The sequence below is a fragment of the Protopterus annectens genome, chromosome 4.part0, assembly GCF_019279795.1.
Source record: "Protopterus annectens isolate FY-2018-M chromosome 4.part0, PAN1.0, whole genome shotgun sequence".
NCBI lineage: Eukaryota > Metazoa > Chordata > Ceratodontiformes > Protopteridae > Protopterus > Protopterus annectens.
In genome coordinates this window covers 665695481-665718019 of record NC_056733.1, presented here as the reverse complement: position 1 = coordinate 665718019, position 22539 = coordinate 665695481, and the positions used below count along the sequence as shown (strand labels likewise).

General features: G+C 40.7%; 1 protein-coding gene across 4 annotated transcripts in view; it reads left to right on the top strand.

Moving 5' to 3' along the window:
• The window catches only part of CUX2 (cut like homeobox 2), a 2130834-nt gene that overhangs the window by 1670863 nt on the left and 437432 nt on the right, over window positions 1–22539 (top strand). The gene's annotated exons all lie outside the window — the stretch shown is intronic.

The window sequence follows — 22539 nt, the reverse complement described above, 5'->3', positions numbered from 1 at the left end:
TGGAATGGGTATCCCTAGTCCCATTTGATTTATAGATATGCAGCAAGTTCATTAGGTTTTAGTCTTGGGTTGCTATGTAGGCCAGGCATAAGTCTCCCCTAAGAAGTCTATACGATACTGAGTATAGTGACAGGGGCTTTAGTCAGTCTGTGTAAGGCACATGCTGGAGCCCCTTGATCTTCTTTGTTAGAAACCTCTGAGGTCTCTCTAATTGCTGCAGGTGCTTAGTACGATACATGCCAAACGCGGAGTTATACTCAATTATGGTCTGGATAAGGGTTGAGTATGGGGGCGGTTTATAATTTCTTTTGCTCTCAAAGTGATGCCTTTACTAATCAAGTGTGCTACATAGAAAGCTTTCCTTACCACAGTAGACACATGGTGGTCGAAGTTAAGGTCACAGTCAACTTGCGATCCCAGGTCTCTTACCACTTCATGGGTACTTAGGGTATTGTTGTTGATTTGATAGTGTGAGGAGACATTGTTTTTGCTGAAGGGAATGATGATGCATTTCTTTGCATTCAGTTTGAGAACATGACTAATACACCAGTCGTTGGTCTGCGTGAGACCCTCCTGGAGTATATTGACAAAATTTGGGGATTCAATGATTGTGCCTAGTTTGCAGTCTTCTGCAAACTTGGTCAGCCACAGCCCCTTAGTTCTGACCTCAACTTCTGAGATGTATATACCAAACAGTAGGGGGCTCAGCACTGACCCTTGTGGCACCCCACTGGTAACAGGTCTGTTGGTTGATGTGGAGTCACTCGCTTTGATGGTGTGTCTAGTTTCTGAGCCAGTTGGCAACCCATTTTACAACAAAAGGGTTTACATTCTGTTTGCTAAGTTTATCGGTAATGCCTGAATGTGGGATTGTGTTGAAAGTCTTTGCCAGGTCAAGGTATGCTGTATGCACAGATTTGCTCACAGCAGAGACCCGGGAAGAAAAGCTCCAAAATATTACAAAACATTTTAAGAACAATAATTTTATAGTCTTTAAGAATAATACAAAAGACAAATACAGTTTAAATAATTATACCAAATTAGATATAACATGAAAACACTGGTTAAGAATAGATACAAGTTATATGACAGTGATTTAGTAGTTACAGGAATTTTAGCTAGTTAATAGAGAAATTAAAGGTAGGTTAGAGTAATACAAACAGGAATTGCAATACAAAGTGAGACAAAAGAAGACTCATGGTATATTTAGAGAGCATGCTGGGGAGAGAAATTGATAGAAGTAAGGAAGTGAGTGAGGAAGGGAGAGTAAGGAGATGTAAGGTATGAAGAGGTACTTGCTCTCACATTTAGGGATATAGATTATCCTGGTGTTGAACAAGAACAGAGACAGCTGTTGGCTAGGAAAGTTTTCAGAAAGGTTTTGAAGGATGGAAGGGAGGGTATTGACCTGATGGATAGATGAGATCAAAGAGTTTCTCAAAGAGTGTATGCAGCTGCACCAACTTTTCTTCATTGGACTTGAGAATGGAACCATTTCCAGATTAAAGGACAGCAGCTTGCTGTGGGAGCTTTCTGCCTGAGCTCATAGACAATACACTTTGCATATGTCATGTTTTAGATTAGCTTGTTTACTTTCTTTGGCTTTTGTCTCCATTTTTCTCCTTTTTAATACGGTGTCAAGAATATGATTTATTATCCATTTTTAGGCTCTTTTTCTCTTAGCAAACAACACCATGCTTATTGCTTTATTCATTGTATCTTTGAATGTGTTCCCACTAGCTTCAGTGTAATGATTTTCCATGGTTATAAAGCAGTTTTGATTTTTTTCCAGAATCTAAATTTGTTTTCTTTTAATAGGGTTCATATACCAAATCTTGGCATGGTGGTCTTTATAAGTGGTCATCAGAGTCAAAGATAGAATTTGGCTTGCATCAGACAGTGATCTGAGTCAATGTGTGGCCCTGTAAAAGTGTAGATATCAAGTGTTAAGCTGCGGTATTGTCTGAGTATTACAAAATAATTTACATGCTCTTGTCTTTGTTTTTGCCAATCCTGATATATTGGTGACAGTTTTTATCAGCTGGAAGCAGTTGGTGCAGACTTTTAGTTTGCAATGTCTTGCAAAAGAAAGAGAGAAAAGTCCGTTTTTCATTCTGATGGCCACAGCAAAGTTGGCTGAAGATTGTTTCCTGGTCATCATGCTTTGTACCTGTTTGAGCATTAAGATCTCTGGCTAATACAGCCATGCTGTGGTATGGAAGGCTAAAGTCCTGAGAACAGTGCAGGTGACACAGGTTCTGTTAACAGCTCAGTGGTCTGAGGCACTGGCAGGGTGGATAGGCATACACATCCTGGGAAACAGGGCATGCACTCAGGTGCACATTACATTTAATCACTGGCAGAGACTGGGGATGCACCAAAGCGTATTGTCCTTAGGGAGCTGGGGACAGTCTTTGAGGTGCTAAGGAGTTAGGGCAGTACCCCAACATGCTCCATTACACATCTATTCCAGAACATCATGGAAATATACAAGAGATGAGAAAACTAGGGAATAACAAAAAATCCTTCCTCAACAACAGTATGTCACTGTCCCAGGGTGCCTCAATCTCCTCATTGGTCCTAAGCCAATCAGAAAAAGTCGAGGAGGGTGATTTGTCAGGTTTAGTAGACCCCATTGAATGAGGAAAAGCTCCTGGACACAAAAGATGGTCAGCAGTGGTGGGGAGGGGTAAAAAATATGAAAAAACTTTCTGGCTGTTGTCTTTGACCCTGAGACAAACATAGATTGCTTGTGGCCATCCTGCCGTAAAAGAACTGCATATGGCATAGACTGCTGTCCTTTTTAGCAGTTTGTCATCCAGTTTACTGGGCCAGGGGAGGAGTCCTCCCCTACTGTGGGAACTTCTGGATATCATTCAGAAGGCATATATCCACCTCTGACTAATTCCATTGTTTAAAAACTTGTACTGCGGGAGTGACCCTATGCATCCATAATTATAGTAACATGTCCACACAATTGTACCTTTTGTCTGCTGTCACAATTTTACCTTAATGTTTTCATAGCCTTTTGAGCCAGCTCCACTGGCATAGAGGGATAAAGCCCTGACTATAACCCAGGTAACCCAAGAAGTTCAAGTAATGATCAGGTGCCTTTTTTGGGGATCCTTTGGTTGGTTGTTTCCCGTGTGGACACTGCAGTGCCTGTGAATATATTTTGAAAACTAAAGAATTCTCTAGTAGAAACACTTCTAAGGTTTATCAGATTAATATTTTTGGCAACTGCAGTTCAGATTGGGTCATCTATTTAGCGACATGTACCTGTTCTTCATTTTATGTTGGCCGGACATCCAGACCTTTAAAATTGAGAATCAGTGAACATCTTAGCGCTATTAGAAATCGAAGGTTGTCCAATGCCTTATACAAACACACTATCAGTCATCCCACTTCACAATTTAAATTTATTATCATTGACAAAATTTCCATGCATAGAAACTTTAAAGCAGGTTGGCACGATAGACTTAACAATATGGAATCAACTTGGATCACCAGGTTAGGGGCTCTTTTCAAGCCTGGATTAAATGAACTGGAATAATATTGCCAGCCTACTGTTTTATGCAGTATAACATACTTATTTCCCATACATTATTGTATACATTTATTTTGCATTATAATATGTATATTATCACATATCTAATATTGCATATATCTTCCATATCAATATAATAGTGTTTTTAGCACAATAGGTGAATTTGAATATAATCTTATTGATTTTTTGTTTTTGATATATGCATATTGAATGTGCTTCAATTTAGGGGATATGTCTTTGAGACATCTTGTTATATTAACACATTTGTGTATATAAAGGTCCCATCAGGATGGTGTTGTCATTTATCTATTTTTGTAATTATTCACACTGAAGAAGGCTACATATAGCCGAAACCGGTATGTTTTTGGAATAATTATCTACAATAAATGACTATTTAGCCATTTTCTGCTGTGTGCTGGTTCGTTTTTGGATTGTTGTTCATGTTCTTGGTTGAACCGCGCACTGAATCTCACGCGTGTGCTTTTGGTTTTGTCTTGCTCTCACAATTTTACCTTAATGTTTTCATAGCCTTTTGAGCCAGCTCCACTGGCATAGAGGGATAAAGCCCTGACTATAACCCAGGTAACCCAAGAAGTTCAAATAATCAGGTGCCTGCTGGTGCTGGTCTGGGGGAGGAGTGTATGGCTTTTCTAGCGTACTTCTTTTTTTTGGGGGGGTGAAGTGTATGTCTCGATTTGTGGGCCTGCCTAGAGAAACCCAGGTAGAGACCAGACATCCAGCAGAAACAGAGGTTTCAGGTGGGGGCAGAGCATTGTTGGGTGATTATATCACCGGTAGAAACAAGTGATATACCCTTTCTGAAATGTATTTCATGCAGAAACCAGGTGCAGTTACAGGTATGCACATAAGGATTACAGTCCTAAACCACAAAATCCCCTGGCATTGGGTGGGTGACTGCTATGTTCTCTTCTGTCAGACTCTTGCCTCCTAGAAGAATTAGTGGGTTGTATGTGGGCATTGAAGGGCGGGGAGATTGACAGAAAAAAACAGGATGGAACAATACCTCCCCCTCAAAACAAAAATCATAGCTTTTGTCTAACCCTCAATATTTTGCTTCAAGGTGTATTTTTATGTTTGCCTTCTGGATTACATTATTCTGTTCCCACTACTCCTTGTTGCATCTTTGGAGAAATACATTTTGTCATCCATCTTTCATTCATAGGGTGCATTTTTATTTACTGATTTCTCATTACTGAGAACTGAGCATGGAATAGATAATATGGGCCAGGCATTCAAAGTATGGCTTTCCAGAATACTTAAACCTGACTGGCTAAAGGTTAAGAAACATCAGGCTGTTAATATTGTGCAGTACCTGATGGGAAAAGAGAAGGCTGGACAACACAGACTCATTACTGAGCAGCATCATGCCTCTGTGAAGCTTCTTATCAGCTTCCTAATCTTTTCAGTAAACTGGTTGTGTGAACTACCACAGTTTGACAGTTGGCAAAGTAGCTGGCAAATGCTATTGGTTGACAGCTATTTTGCCAGCTTTGTTTAAATAAAATAAAAAAAAAAAAAACAAAGATTAGCCAGTAGCTTTAGTGTTTCCATGCCAAGTATAAATAAACCCAATTTTTTATGTGTGTATTGCAACTGGGACCACACCGTGTCACATCTCCCGTCAAAAATTTAAAGTTTGAGTATTATAGAATTATACTTCTTACCAAGGAATACAGCTAGATTGTTTGTATGTTCTGTCTTTTAAATTACAAAGCACAGCTTCAATCAGATTATTACAATCCAAATGCTGCTTTCAGGAATTATTTTAAAGCATGCAGACATGCAAACACACACATACACACATTTGCACACACAGCCAAACACAAACTCCTAGGCACATGCACACACACACACACACACACACACACACACACACACACACACACACACACACACACTCACTCACTTTCATAGTCACACAGATTTGCAGTCCAGTACAGTAACCATTTGAAATGTCAGGACCCGCTAGAACAAGTCCTGAAACACAGACACTGAATGGCCCAAAAAGCGGACTTAAATACACTACGTTGTAGATAACAGTATCCCAGGATATTCCATTTTCTCTCAGATGTGGTGATCTCAGAGTTAGTATATATAAGTTCAGGGGGGTGTGAGTGTCTTGCCCGTCTGCAAAAAAAGAAGTTTAAACAAGAAAAGTGATGTTCAAGAGTCACTCTTCTCCTGCAGTTTTGTTCTTTTTTTTTTTTTTTTTTTTTTTTTTTGCATATCAGCACTGAGCATTTGGAATGCCGACATTTCAATAGGGAGCCTTCAGGTACACACATATTCAGTGACTGTTAAACTACCTATTTTCCACTATAAATAAACAGGGAAGGAACTATTTTTCTAAAAAAAAAAAAAAAACATGCACAAAGAAAAGAAAAAACAGAATTACAAAGGCATGCAATAAATGACTGAACAAAAAAAACAAACAAATTAGCAATGTACTTAACACAATAATGTTCTTCAAGATATGCATTATAGAGAAATAATGAGCCTTCTAGGATGGTGGGACTTTCTGCCTTTGAATTTGGGCCTCACATTATCATGAAGTTGACCTGTTATTTCCCTGTAATGCCCATCCATTCAGGCATTGTAGATATATAGATATATGAGTATATATTGAATGACTGAGCTGTACACACATTGAATACCAGCCCATCAAAAAATCATTAAAACATTCACTCTGTGTCACACTACCAAGCATACCTCAAACTGTGCATAGTCAATCGAACCATAAACTATACAAAAACCTAAAAATGCACAAGAACCCACTGCGCGTGCGCACACACACACACACACACACACACACACACACACACACACACACACACACACACACACACACCAACTAAACAGGCAACACCAGCAACAGTTATTTTTAGGAGGACAAGCCCCTACACCCCTGCAACTGTATGTATGCCAACTCTGTGGTTGCAGAACAGTGGGTAAAGGACATACACCCAATCCTTGCTCTATTGCAGTCTCTCACAGCAAAGTGCAGAGAGCTTTTATTTATTTATCCTTTGTTGACCAGTTTAGTCTCACTAAGCCAGTGGTCTCTTTTCAGGAAAAACCCAAGGTAGTATTTATACTAGTGGAAGATAACTGAGCAGGGCATCAAGGAATTTCCTGTACTCCTTCCGGTAGGTGCTATGGGATCTATTTACATCCACCTGAGCTGCCACCATCTGATGCAGATGGGACCAAAGGGCAACACATGCAGGAGTGCAGCATTCATTCACCTTATGCTGCACTGCAATGTCAGCAGTTCATGTACCTGGTGTGTGAGCAGAGCCCACGGCATTCTGCACCAACGGTGAGTGTGCTGCCTGTTGCACCAGTGACACTGACTGGCTTTGCCTTAGTTTAGACACCTTGTGCTTCGATCAGTCATGAATAGCTGAACAAAGTTTGATAATCTGGTAACTCCATTACTTGAACGGTGCCCATGAACATATTATATAGATAAGTATAGGTTCATAGGTTCACAGGTTCATAGGTAAGTACTAGGCTATCTGCCCAAGGGCATTTATAAGCCTAGCCAGAATGTGTTGGCTTTCGCCACCCCCTTAGATTAGTTCCCTGTGCCTCTGTCCAGCAGAGCCATCAGTTCCCTGCGCCATTGTCCAGCAGAGCCATTAGTTCCCTGCGCCACTGTCCAGCAGAGCCAGTGCAGTGATCCCCGGGGTAAATTTTCTGTTTCCCATCCACCCGTCAAGGTTTCTCATGAAGAGTGTTAGTGAGGGTCTCTGCTTGATGTATATTGGAATCCTGTTCCAAAGTATGGGGAGTCTCTGGGATAGGAATCTATCCCTCCAGCATGTCCTATTTATCGTTGTGGTGAGGTTTATATCTCTAGAGCGTGTGGCTCTCTGGGATTTGTTTTTTTTAGGTGGAGCATGTCCATCAATTCTGGGTTGGACATGGCCTTGTATGTCAGGCAGAGATCACCTCTGAGTAAGCGGTATGCAACTGAGTACAGCTGGATTTTCTTGAGTCGGGCTGCATAGGACATCTGTTTGAGGCCAGTAATCCTCTTGGTGAGGTACTTTTGTGGCCTTTCCTGCTGTTGCAGGTGTCTTGTAAGGTACATCCCAAATGGGGAGTTGTATTCTATGATGGGTCTAATGAGTGATGAGTAGAGAGGCACAATAACCTCTTTTGTTCTAGATGCGAACCCTTTTGTGATTAGGTGGGCCACATAGAAGGATTTTCTAACCACCTTGGCAATACAATTATCAAAGGAGTGATTACTATCTACTTGGGTCCCCAGATCCCTTATTACATTTTCTGTATTTAGGGGACTACCACCTATGTGGTAGTTCGCGGGTATTTTGTTTTTCCAAAGGGGATGACTATGAACTTTTTGGCATTTAGCTTGAGGCCATGATTTTGATACCAGGTATCCGTCTCAGTGAGACCCATCTGAAGGGTGTCTGTATTAGCCGGAGAATCAATTATGGACCCTAGTTTGCAGTCGTCTGCGAACTTGGTCAGCCATAGTCCTCCTATGCTTGCCTGTACCTCTGAAAAGTATACACCGAACAGGAGGGGTCCTAGGACTGAGCCCTGGGGGATGCCACTTGTAACCGGTTTAGAGTCGGATGTAGAGCCTGCAACTCTCACCATGTGGGTTCTATCCATGAGCCAGTTGGCAATTCATCTCGTGACGTAGGGGTTTCTGTTCAAGCTGGTGAGCTTGTCTATAATACTAGAATGGGGAATGGTGTCAAAAACCTTTGCGAGGTCTAGGTAGGCTTTGTGGACCTCCTTTCCCTCGTCTAATGCCTTGGTAACCATCTCAAAGAAGTCCACCAGGTTTAGGAGGCATGATCTGCCCTTAACAAAACCAAACTGGGTAGGGTCCAAGGTTTGGAGGTTCCCAATGTCTCTGTTAATGAGTTCCATGATGATGCGTTCCATAGCCTTGCAGATCAGGGTAGTCAGGCTTATAGGGCGATAGTTCCCGGGGTCCGTTGTGGCTCCACCTTTGTGGAGCGGGGTAACTGTTGCTGTGCGCCACTCTATGCCTGTAGAGAGGCTGAGTTTGAACAGTGTGTTTAGGTGAGGGGTTAGTTCATTTTGGAGTTCTTGTAAGACACAGCCTGGGACCCCATCCGGTCCCATTGAAGCTGTGTTTTTGTTTTTGGATAGGACTGTTTTAACCTGTGCATCAGTGATTGACAGGGCCCTTTCATTCTTCTGGTATGCTTATGGGCCCTTTAGGGGGGGAGAGGGGGGTGAAGTTTTCACTAAACCTGTCTGCCAGAATGTTTGCAATATCAGTCAGTTCAGTGTATTTTGTGCCATTCTGCACTAACTCAGAGCAGATGTGAGAGTTTCCACTTAGGTTCTTGACATAGCTAAAGAATGCTCTGTGGTTATCTTTGGAGTCATTGGCAATTTTTCTTTCGAAACTAGCCTTGGATGATTTATAGATGTATAGATACATAGATAGATACATAGATAGATAGATAGATAGATAGATAGATAGATAGATAGACAGTTACATGGAGGTATATGTATCTGTGTGTGTTTGCGTGTACCTAGACATGTAAAGCTGTAGAAATCTAACTGTGTATATATATATATATATATATATATATATATATATATATATATATATATATATATATATATACACACACACACACACACACACATATATATATATATATATATATATATATATATATATATACACACACATATATATATATATATATTTACACACACACACACACACACACACACACACACACACACACACATACATATATACAGTATACACATACTTTTTTCTGCCTCAGTATATTTATAGCTATGAATTACTGTCTGGCTTGCACTGTAATGTCTTTAAGCAGCTCCTTTTCATACATTTCTAGTGCTGTATAAATAGCTTTTGATTGCCTTTGCCATCATCTGATACAAGCAATAGTTTCCAAAGTATGAGATGAATTTTCCTTTGAGACAGCTGAAGTGATCTTCCTTGAATGTAACCCTATATTGCCTTGTTCTTCCTTTGCCATGATGTTGTATGCTTTCTGTAGATAGTGGAACAGAAGTAGGTATGTTTGCTAAAATTAGTGGGCACAGCATACCCCGTCCTTCTCTTTGACAGCTGTAACATGCAACAAAGTGTGAGCTGCAGTGTTGATAGTCCTTCTTTGGTGAAGTTGTACTTCATACCCATGTGCACTTCCTTTTAGCTACTGTATATCAGTTTTGCTGTTGTGATTATTGCCATCAGCTTGTTCTTGTGTCTGTGGCATGTTGTGTTATCTGCTTTTGTCTTTGTGTTTGCCTAGCATTCTAATAAACTTAATGCTTTGTATTTTAATAGGCTGTATTTCTAAACAGATAGCTTTATTACTTTCTCCTAATTAGGCTTTATACCTTGCTGTCTAAAATACAGTGTATTGAGAGAAAGTATTCTTAAGTTGAATAAAACTCTGCACATTTACATGGAAACAGATTTTGTAGTTCTGAATGTTTCACTAAAAATTTGTTCAGTAAATTAATTGACTAGTTAACAAGATGAATGACACCTGAGTGGCACAGTGGTTAGTGCTTATTATATAAGACGTGGGATTCATTCTTGATTTCTACTTACTTTTTTAGTGGAATTTGCAAGTTCGGCATAAGTTTGCCTGATTTTTCTGTGAGTGCTCTCATTTCATCACCTTTGACCTCACAAACAGCATTTGCAGATGCCTCGTAGTTCATGACTGGGAAGGATCCATAAGAACAGTAAACTTACCTACTTATTAAGGAAGGAAATAAGCAAATATTGTATGTTGTGTAAATATTGCACTATTCAAAATTTTCTCAAACATTACAAGCCCCACATCAACATAAAAGCAAGGATTCATAGATTCATAGACTGTTACTAGGCTAACGACCCCGGGGGGGGGGGTTCTAAGATTAGCCAAGTTTTCCTGGAGGAATAATGATGTCCTGTATCTAAATAGGACATTGAGGGCCTGGCATTTATAAGCTACCTCTGTCAATAATTGACATGGGTGCCAGGCCTGGTTTAAATTTCCTGTTTCCCATCCATTGGTCTAGGTTGTGCTTAAATTGGGTAATAGACGAACTCAGCTTCACATGGATGGGAAACCTGTTCCATGGGGGGGGGGGGGTAGTCTCTGGGACACATATCTGTGTCTCCAACATGTTCTGTTTAAGTCACAGACAAAATTCACGTCCCTAGACCTTGTATTTCAGGTACTCTGTGACTTACAAATATGTAGGAGATTCCTAAGTGGGGGATCTGCAGATGCCTAGTAAGCCAGGCATAGATCATCCCTCAGCAATCTATAGGAGACTGAATAGAGAAAATTGGATAAATGAAAACACTGTGATTCCGTTGAGCATTTATGTCTTTTTACCGGTGGTTTTGGAATAAAGCTGAGTTACGTCTTTTCGTGAATTTGGAGTGATCTTTCCCCTTCATGGTGCTGTTATTTTGCTTTTACTGGTTCATTGTGTTTTACTGGCACTATTTTCGCCTTTGGTTTTGGAGACTGAGTAGAGAGAAAGGTCACTCTATTTGCTTCATGTGCCTGGTCAGGTATGTGCCAAAGGGCACATTGTACTCCATGACTAGTGTGTTAAGGGCAGAATTTTGTGAGATAATGACCTCTCTGGACCTAGATGCCATGCCCTTACTTATAAGTTGTGCAACATAAAAGGATTTCCTCGCCACTGTGGCCACATGGTCATTGAAGGTAAGGCTACTGTCTATGTACTTACCTAGATCCCTAACCAATGGGTTAACTCTTAGGGGTGTGTTATCAACATAGTAATTAGCCAGGATGATTGATTTCCCAAAGGGTACAATTATGCATTTCTTAGTATTGAGTTTAAGACCATGGCTTTGGCACCATTTGTTAGTCAGAGAGAGAGAGACCTTCTTGAAGAATGCTAGTGTCTGCATAGAAGTCAGTGATAATCCCCAGCTTGGAATCATCTGTATACTTAGTCGTAAACCTTTCGCATTTACTTGCATTTTAGAGAAATAGATGCCAAAAAGGGACGGGCCCAGTACTGAGCCCTGGGGGACTCCACTAGTGACTGGTCTGGCCGCTTTTGATTTGTTTGTTTTTTTGTAAACAAGAAACATCTGTATTAAATTATCACATATGACATAGACAGTCTTACATTTATATAAATGAAAACAAACCATCGTGACACAGTTCTAGTTGCAAACGTTATACATTACAAACCACATTGACACAATTGTCGTTGCAAGCATTATACATCACTTATAATCCATCCAGTCATTGTCAAACATTACATAGCTCATTCAAATCCTGCCTTCTTTTAAACATCATTCCTTCTCTGCATGTATTGTTCCCACAATTCCCATTTTTTTCTGTGTAATTTGATCCAACCCTTTTGTAAAGGTCCCAATTCCAGTTGTTTTATCCCTCTTACTATATTTGCTACTGCCAATAAAGTTGGTTTATACTTTGATTTCCATTTTCTAGTAATTGCTTTTTTGGCAGCCACCATAATTCGACTCAGCAAGGCCTTACTATGTCTAGGCAATTCCAATTCTGTGTCATAGCTCAAAAAATATTTTCTTAGTTATACCAATTTGTTCACCCAGTATTTCTGACAAAGCAGTCTGTAGGGAATCTTTAAAGTCTCCATTTTCAGTTGAAGTTTTAATGTTAAAACGTAAGCGCTTTCGCAAGAAAATCTGCTTCATCAGATGCTAATAAATACAACTGAAATGTGCTTCTTTTTATTCAACCTCTAGCAAGCACTAGGAGTCACATTATACAAATTAGATAAAAACAATTAACATCACAGGGTGTAATTTGAGCTTACTACCCTACTGAATGAAATAAATGCTTGCAAGCATGCACTGCTATCAACAGAAGGCAGTTATGAAACATATATAAAAAATTCACATTTATATATATATGTATATATACACATATACGTATGTAATACACAGTCTTTTAAATGCAACTTTAGATATAACATTTATATATTTGTAAAAGTGTATGCATAAAAATATACATAAAACTTACATATATAAGTAAGCACACTTTATTAGTGATACATTTAAAAAGAAAAAGAGAGAAAAAAACTATCTAAACAAGGGTCTGGATTTAAGCTTGGGTTTAAGTGGTACATATTCATTTAAACCATGCCCTGAATCTCCCCTAAGTCTAATAATCCATTTGGCTTCTAACTGCTCAGTCATATTACGTATGTCTCCCCACTGATGTTGTCAAAAATTCTGCCTATGGCCATAAACTTAAAGGCGTGTTCAGAGTTAGTACCAATAACATGCTTGGCCAAAGCACTAACTTTATTTCTCCTACTGATATAGTAAATATGTTCTCCAATCCTTTCTTTAAAGGGTCTGTCTGTTTTGCCTATACAGAATTTTTTATATTTAAGGCAATGAGCTAAACAAACTATATGTTGGCTGTCACATGTGGCTTGCACCTGAAAGTGAAACACTGTATTCTGGTCTGGAAGTTCAAAGCTAGCTGTGTTGTCAGTGTATTTACAATAGTTGCATTTATCACAAGGATATGTTCCAGCTGCTGTATTAGACTGAAAGGTGTTCTTTGGACTCTTTGTCTGTGTATGAAAGGAAACTTATTAAGCAAAAAATGAAGAAAATTTTCAGGGATTGCCAGGACTTTCAATCTGGCAGTGTTTTTACCTGGACAAAATATAATGAAAGTAAGAGGGCGGATTCCAGTTTGAGTGCATCAGTTGTTTCTACTGTTCCCCCCCTCTACCGACTCCTGTTTCCATGAGTGAAGCGATGGTTCCCCCAGTGAGTGACGTGATGACATCAGCTGCTGGGGACAGCATAGGGGAATCCACTAGAGACCTTGGAGCCAGAAGGAAAACTATTCAAGTGACAGCCCAGGTGTACAATTCCACTGCCACTGACTGTACTATTAATACTGCTCCAACCTGTGGAGTAGATTCTTCTTTTCCCTTAGTTCAGCAGAGCCTTTTTTCCCCTGTACCTGTGAGGGAACTGAAGACATCTCAGCAACACGAACACCCACGAGGCATCTGATGAAGCAGATTTTCCTGCGAAAGCGCTTACGTTTTAACATTAAAACTTCAACTGAAACTGGAAACCTTGGTCGTACCTGACTTCTTCTGTGTTTTTGTTATTACTTGCTTTTGGATTTATTCAGAACTCGGGAACCTGTGTGGGCTGGGGACTGACTTTGTAATCTTTAAAGTCTGTCAGCTCATTACACTCCCAGAATATATGTTCCCAGTTACCTCTTTCTTCCCCATTACACCCACATTTGCTGTCTACCTGAGGAAAAATTCTTTGTTGCCTACTTGGGGTATAAAAATATCTTTGTAAATACTTCCAAGCAAAGATACTAAATCTTCTAAACTATGTTGCACGCTTAGGAGACATGCATATATCCCCCATTGTTTCTTTGTGAATTGCTTATCCAGTCTGTCTTAGTGACTGGCCTCTTGGTGAAGGTGGCCTCACCTGTTTTGACCTCCTGAGTCCTATCAGTGAGCCAGTTGGCTATCCAGTGGGTGATAAATGGATTTATACCTAAATTAGTGAGCTTGTCTACAATTCCTGAGTGGGGTATTGTATCAAAAGCCTTGGACAGGTCGAGGTAAGTTGTGTGCACAGTCTTACCTTCAGCCAATGATTTAGTGACCTTCTCGAGAAAGTCCACCAGATTTAATACACATGACCTTCCTTTAACAAACCTGAACTGTGATGTGACCAGCATTTTCAGGTTGACTATGTCCTCATTTGTCATGTTCATGATGATTCTTTCCATGGCCTTACATATTAGGCTGGTCAAACTTATGGGTCTGTAGTTACCCAGCTCGATGGTTGGACCTTATTTGTGCAGGGGAATGACTATAGCCATCTTTCATTCCTTGAGCATAAAACCTGACTAAAAGCTCCAGTTGAAAAGTGTTTCAAGTGGATCAGAGAGGTCATGTGTCATGCTATTTATTAAACATCCTGGGATGTTATCAGAGTCTGTCAATGCAATGTTTTTGGCCTTGGAAATTGCATTGATGACCTGTTCCCTAGTAATAGTTGAGGGGATTGTAGTATTAGGTATTTCCTTTGGACTGTTGGGAGGGAGGAATTTGATCTCAACCCATCAGCAGTGGCCTCCATTTCAGTGTGGGTAATGCCATTTACATTGAGTTATGTGAATTGTTGTGTATTTCCCCTGAGGTTACGAACACAGCTGTAGAAAGCTTTGTGGTTGTCCTTTGCCTGAAAAGCTGTTTTTCTTCAAATTTAGCCTTTGAGATATTAGTCAACCGTCTTAGCTGCCTGTTTAGATTGGTCAGGGACCTTGTAGTATGTAAGGCTTTGTTCCTCCTACTCCTGGCCAAGATATTTTTTCTTTTGTTGTATAACCGACTGATATTGTGATTTCACCAGGGTGGCTTGTCTTTTGAGTTGGTCTTATTCTTAATACAAGTGGGTATAGCTCACTCTATACAGCTATCAGTATGGCTGTACAGAGATTTTGTAAATAGCTTAGCATATGCTATGGTGTTTACTGGGTTTGGGGGTGCTTGGAATTTACCCATTTTGTTGCTTAATAGAGAGAGTTTAGCCTTGGAATAGTTCCTAAAGTTTTTGGTTTCACTGGATCCCGGGATTTAATTTTTACTTCAACTAATACTTCCTTATAGTCAGATCTGATGAGTGAAGACATTACATCGGGTGAGGAACATTGCCCCCTCCCCCCCATGTTCATGAGGACAATGTCAAAGATGTTTGTACCCCTGGTAGGAGAATGGACCAACTGCTCCAGGATGTTGGTATTAAAGTCTGGGAATCACTGGGCTTGTGCTTTAGAAGTTGTGTGGGATTCCTAATCTGTAGAGTGGTAATTGGGATCTTCCATAAATATCAAGTTGGGTTAAATGTTTAGGGACTCTAGTACATTGAGATAGGTAGTATGGGTTTCCTAAAACATAAAGGGGGACCTGTAGGTTGCAAGGATATGGTACAAGACCCTATTTATGGTGAGTTGCACGTGTGTGATTTCCAGTAGGTCATGCACTTTAACTAGTCTAGATGTGAGATTTGCTTTAATGTAGACTGAGACTCCTCCACCTTTAGTTCGCTCCTGTGCAGTAACTGGTCCAAAGGTATGAAAGGTATTATAACCTTGCATTGCTGGGGTAATCTCAGTGACTTTAAAACATGTTTCCGTTATTAAACAGATGTCTACACTCTCCAGGGAGAGGAAGGCTTGCAGAGAGTGGAGTTTCTTGTTAAGACTTCTAGCATTGAGCAGCACCACCTTCAGCTATTCCCTCGTTGGTTCAGTTAAGGTGGTAGGTTTATCGGTTTGGCATTGGCTGAAAAAGGCACTATTGAGGTGGAAAAGGTCTTTGCCAATAACCAAAAGCCTAGAGTGGACAAGTTCATACCATTTCTGGCAAAGCAGAGTGGCCTGTCAACCTTGTACCACCCTGGACTGACATCAGAAGCTAAGCCAATTGCTAAACTCAATCATTTTCTGTTGGTAACATGGCATCATCCTTGGATAAGGTAGCATGCTGCTCAGTGCTAGGCTCATAACTGCCTGAGACACATATTCAGCAAGCTTGGTTATATATCACTTCATACATTCAAAGGAGTTATGTCTCAGGTCATTAACATCCACATGGACTATGACACAGTCATACTGGTACCTGTGGTTCAATAACCTGAGTGCCTGTGTGACTTGACGGATCCTAGCCCTGGAAAGGCAGCTAACTGTGACACTGTCCTTACTCGGTCTAGTGAGGGAGACATCAAGCACATTAAAAAAAGTTTTGCAACTCTTTTTTTGATTCCCCCACCTCCCTCTTACTGACATATATTAACTCCACACTTGCAAAACAGCAACCAAAGTGAATAATTACTCCAAAACACATCTGTAGTCAATGTAATAAAATATGAGTTAAGAGAAAATCAACCAGAAGGCACTTTAGAATCTTTAATTTATAAATCTAATTGACCTAACATTCACCAATGAATAGTAGCGCTCCCCCTTAAAGTAAATAAACTTCAGTCATCCTCTCATTCATATTTTCATACCCACCTGTTGCATACTCCAGTATCCCTATATTTAACCCCATTCTTTCAGCTTGTTTCTAAACTGCCCAGTTAGCTCCAGTACCTAGCATTCTCCCACTATGTAGCTGTAAACAGATGAAACAAAATAGCATTGCAAAAGATGGGAGAAGAGAATATGGAGCCTTGTCTAGAGCAGCGTCTGAACTGCACATAAAGCTCAGCTAGAGGAAGAACAAAGTAGTGTTTTTCATCACTTCTTGAAAGCACTTTGTAGTAACCATAGAAGATTGTATACAAACAGGACAGGTGCCCCCTACAGGCTAGTGCAGAACATTGAGACAGAGCAAGGAAAAGAGTAGATTTGTTTACACAAGTGCGAGATACTGGGTTACAGAAGCAAGGGAAGCAGGGTGAGAGAGTGAGGAGACAATATGATTGTAAAAAGCCATGCCACCATGGGTTCAGTATCATACCAGCAGAGCTACCTTCAACACACAAATCCATTATCTACACTCTTCATCATCTGATGGCCCACATCTGATGAAGTGTATCAAATGAAAACGGAGACTTTAAAACGTTTATGTGCTTTTGTGTTAGTGCTGGTGTTTCTGCAATTGTTGGAATCTGCTAAATAAACGAGTGTTCACTGAAGATTTTATCCGTGGCTTTATTGCTTCACCTGACAGAGGTGCTAGTGTGGATTAATGTGAGTTCCTGTTAATTCTCTGACAGCAGTTTTGGCAGTATCAAAGAATGTTCACTTAAACTACTTTCACCGACAGGGGAGTTTTCATCAGTGCTCCATTCAGCGAAACTACTTTGACCAACGGTCAGTCTTTCATCTTCCTCCACGGTTGTGTGACATCAGAGGTAGTACATGCAAGTTAAGGGAGTGCAGGGGTGCTTGCCCCTTATAAAAAAAAATCCTTGGAGGTTCAGCAAAAGTAGTTTTGGCAAATGTTTTTTAAGTTTTTATCATTCTCTGAAACTGCTTTCAGTGACTCAACATGATTCCATTCAGGTGAGAGGGGTACTTGGGAACATTTATATATATATATATATATATATATATATATATATATATATATATATATATATATATAGATACATACATATATATATATATATATATATATATATATGTGTGTGTGTGTGTGTATATATATATATATATATATATATATATATATATATATGTTGGTGCGTCTTTCGGCTTTTCCCGGTTAGGGGACGCCACAGCGGCACTCCGGTCCGCTAATGATTGGTAGTTGATTTTTACAGGCCGAGTTACCAGCCCTGACACACAACCTTTAACGAAGGTATGTCCATTCATGCATGTCTCCACGCAGAAGACGCTGTAGCTGAGAATCAAACCAGACAGCATCTTACTGTGAGGCGACAACGCTACTGCAGCACCACCACCGCGGGTATATATATATATATATATATATATATATATATATATATATCTTAAAACATTTTTTTTGCAATTGCGCTGATTAAAAAAGTTTAAAGACCTAAAAAAAACAGTAGTAAAGAGTTTGGGGAAGAAATTTTAGCAAGAAACCATTGATCACTGCTGCAGTAGTTTTAGCTATATGAGTTATAGCCTGCACGTTTAACAGCCAGCTAACTACCAGTGCTTAAGGGCACTTTCCATGCACCCAAACCATTGGCAGCTCGAGCAGAGCTGAAGAAAATCAGCAGTTTGGGTGCCATTACCCTCAGAACTCTCCTTCTACCAGTGCTGCTGCTGAGGTCTTGAACAAGTGTGATGCAAGTGGGAAAATAATTCAGGGGGTTACTCAGATTTTTCAGCTTTCCTTCCCCAGTATTGTTAAAGGTTTAACACCTGCCTCTGCACCCTTTTATAAACAGCAAAATAAGCAGAAACAGCAACCTTCTGGCAAACAGACATTTAAAAAAACAATGGCGGGGGGCTCCAAAAATTAAAGAGTCTCTTTCCAGAAACAAGGACAGTCCAACAAGTCTGAATGGATATATGCAGTGGGTCCCTTCTCCTCCCCATAATGGCAAGCCCTTAAATCTTCCCCCAAATCTGGCTTTCTATTACTCTGTTTAGGAACAGATCATTTCTGAGAAATGGGTTCTGAGTGTGATATATCAGGGATACAGATGTTAGTAGAAGTGTGATATATCATATATACAGATGTTAGTAAAAGTGTGATATATCAGGGATACAGATGTTAGAAGTGTGATGTATCAGGGATGCAGATGTTAGTAGAAGTGTGATATATCAGGGATACAGATGTTAGTAGAAATGTGATATATCAGGATTACAAATGTTAGTAGACGTGTGATATATCAGGGATACAGATGTTAGTAGACATCTGTCCCTCCTTTTCAGAGGATTCCTCGTCCACCAGCTCAAACAATTCTTTCCCTCTTAATTTTTCAGTATCTGCTAACTCAGGGGATAATAAAATCTGTCCCTCTTTCTCTGAGGGAGGAAAGTTTTTATTCAAGAATGTTTATGGTACCAAAGGAAGAAGCTTCATGGAGACCAGTGTTAGATCTTTCCTTTCTAAATCAGTTTGTGAAAGTCCCAGCATTCAAAATGATATCCCTTCATCTCCTATTACCCCTGATTCTGCCTTTATGTTTCTTAGTAACTCTGGATTAAAAGGGTGCTTATCATCACATTCCTTTAGCCATGGATTTCAAATGTTTCTTAAGGTTTTTGGTGTCTGGAGTATGTTGTCAGTCCTCTGTGTTACCCTTTGTGCTATTCACTGCCCCAAGGGTATTCCTAAAGTTTCTAAACCAAGTGATAGCCTGTTGCAGACGCCAATGTACTCACATTTTCCTTATTTAAATGACTTGCTTATCTTTGTTGAGTCCTTTTCATAATGTCAGGAATCTCTCCCTTGTGTGAGAAATTTCCCTCACAGACTGCGGTTTCAAGAGAACACTCTAAAATCTTGTTTGACTCCTTCTCCCAGGGTTGTTTTCCTAAGATGTCCTCTAGATACCTCAGTTCAAAGAGCTTTTCTTCCAGAGAAAATAGATCTATATTTAGATCTATTGCTCTGTTTTTCCACTCAGTCTAAAATTTCAGCAAGGGAATTTCTCACGATACTAGGATTCATAGCATCAATGGTTCTCACAATTCCTTTAGCCAGATTCCACAAGAGAAAAATTCAGTGGTATCTAAAAGATGTATTGTCCCAACATCAGCAGTCCCTGACATTCCAAAGTTCCTGTTTTGAGATTTGTTAAACCAGTTTTATCTGAATTCAGGTCTCCTATTTTCTCTTCCAGCTCCAGCAGAGTCTGTAAATACCAACACCTCAGACTTTGCTCGAGGAGCGGTGTCTACAAGAGTAGTGCAGGGTCTTTAGACAAAAAGTGCAAAGCAAAACACTTAATCATAAAAGAGATGTTGGCAGTAATAAAGGCTGTCATCCCTCTCAATCATCTTTGGCCCCGTGGACCACTACAGACAACACCACAGTGATGTGGTCCATAAACAGTGAAGATCCAGATCTTACCCTCTGTGTAGACTATCCTCGCTACCGTGGGATGCAGCTTTTTTCGGCACGATCTCCCTCTACAAGCATTTTACATCGTCATAGCAAAATTCTGTGTCAGACAAGTTGAGCAAAATCAGGACAGGCTGTCATGAGTAGAAACTGAAACAGGGGGGTCCAGAAAGTGATGCAGCATTGGGAGTACTTCAAATGGATATATTTGCCTCCATTCAAAATAAAAAAAAATAAAAACTGGCAAAATTCAGCTCTAGGACTCATTACAAGCCGGTCTGGAAAACAGATGCTTTCTAATTTCCTTGGATAAGAATGCTCCTGCATGCTTTTCTACTCTTTCCGTTGATATCCAGAGTTATCTGACATTTCAGAAGGACTCTCCAAAGATCATTTTGGTGGCTCCCTTCTGGCCCAGGCAATAGTAGTTGCATAGACGGCTTTAGGCATAAGCCAACTAGGTGGCTGCCTAGGGTGCCACTATAGTAGGGGTACTTTTCCAGTAATCTGAATGGTTTAGGTAGACCAGGATGGGGGCACTGGGTGGTGTTGAGGGGGCGCTGTGGAGGTCTTATGCCTAGGACACCAGTTGATCAAAGTCCGGTCCTGAGTAGATGTTCTTCGTGTTTCACTGTTGCAGTCCTCACATATGGGTTATCTGCTTCCCAGTAGCCCTCAGTCGGCCCGAATACCAGAGTCCTTGGTATATGACATCGGCTGCTGCCGGTTGTAAAACTGATGTCAGTAGGTCAGGTATAAAGGGAGTTAGCCAATGCCATTTCCTCAGTCTTTCTTGCTGCGGAGCCCAAAGCAGATGCAATTCACACTAGTGCTGGTCGGCCGTTTACCTTCGTTTTGCTAGAAGGAAGAAGATCTTTCCACTTACTTTATGAACTTGGCAAGCATGACACAGCTCTCTGCAAGGCAATTTCTGCAAGCACTGGGGTTCATGGCTTCATGTATTTTGATGATCCCACATGCAAGGGTGCATATGAGAAAACTTCAGTGGTACCTCAAGAATCTTTGGTGTCAGCACACACAGGACTTAGACTTGATTCTTCCCTGATTCCCTGTCTACAAATGGGATTCCTCTGATGGGCGACCGCCTGTTCTCAGAACAAGGGTCTGCCATTCCGCCCACCACCTGCCAGCCAGACTCTCACCACATACTCCTCAGATTTTGCATGGAGGGGCTCATCTGGAAGGCAGGGGCATACAGGGGAGTTGGGGCACCCAGCAGATTCATCTGCACATAAACTTAAAAGAATTGATGGCAGTGCAGCAGGCCTTGCTGGCTTTCAAGGACCTACTGTACCCTGGGACTCTGCTGATCAGGACAGACAATACCACAGTCATGTGGTACATCAACAAGCAAGGGGGGACTCACTCTTACCCCTTGTGCAGACAAAGCATGAGACTATGGTCCATAGCAGCATCCATGGGCTTACATCTAATAGCCCAGTATCTTCCAGGGAGGATAAACTCCTTGGCGGATCATTTGAGCAGACATGTTCTGGATCCTCGCGAGTGGCAACTGAACAGGGACATTTTCCATCGCTTCATTCATCATTGGGGCACCCCACAAGTCAATCTTTTCTCCTCTCACACAGTCATCTCCTTCCAACCTTCTGCACCAGGGAGTTTCACAACAAAGCTTGGAGGGTGGATGCGCTGTCCTTCCCATGGACACATCTCTCAGTCTATGCATTCCCTCCTCTGCTTCTTCCCAGAGTGCTGCTAAAGATAAGGGATGAAAAACCAAAAGCTATTCTGATAGCTCCAGATTGGCCCAGGCAGCATTGGTATCCCCTTCTTCACAACCTTCCCCAGGCTCAGCCTTGGCATCTTCCCCTGGAACCAGATCTGTTGGTTCAGGGAGGGGTAAAGTTCCTTCATCCTCATCTTCAAACTCTGCATTTAACTGTCTGACTAATACTTTAAATCTCTCCCAACAGGTGGTTGAAGTTCTTCATCAGGCCAGGAGGCCTAGCACAAAAAAATCCTATGCAGATAAATAAATGGAAGAGATTTTGCTCTTGGATGCTGGCTAAAGAAGACTCTTGTCATCCTTCTCTTTCCCTCATTGTTGACTACCTAGCAGGACTGCTTAATGGTGGACTTTCCTTTTCTTCCATCAAAATTCACGCTTCAGCAATTTCGTCTCATTGTTCTTTTGAGCAACCCATGTTTTATCATCCCTTGATGAAGCAGTTCCTGAGGAGAGCTAGTAATCTTAGACCTCCCAGAAGAGCTCCTACTCCTGCTTGGGATCTTAATTTTGTCCTGGAAAAACTTACTCTACCTCCCTTTGAACCAGCTGCCTCTGCAGATTTGAAGTTTCTATCCTGGAAGACTGCTTTCCTTTTAGCTGTTACTTCAGCTAGAAGGGTATCTGA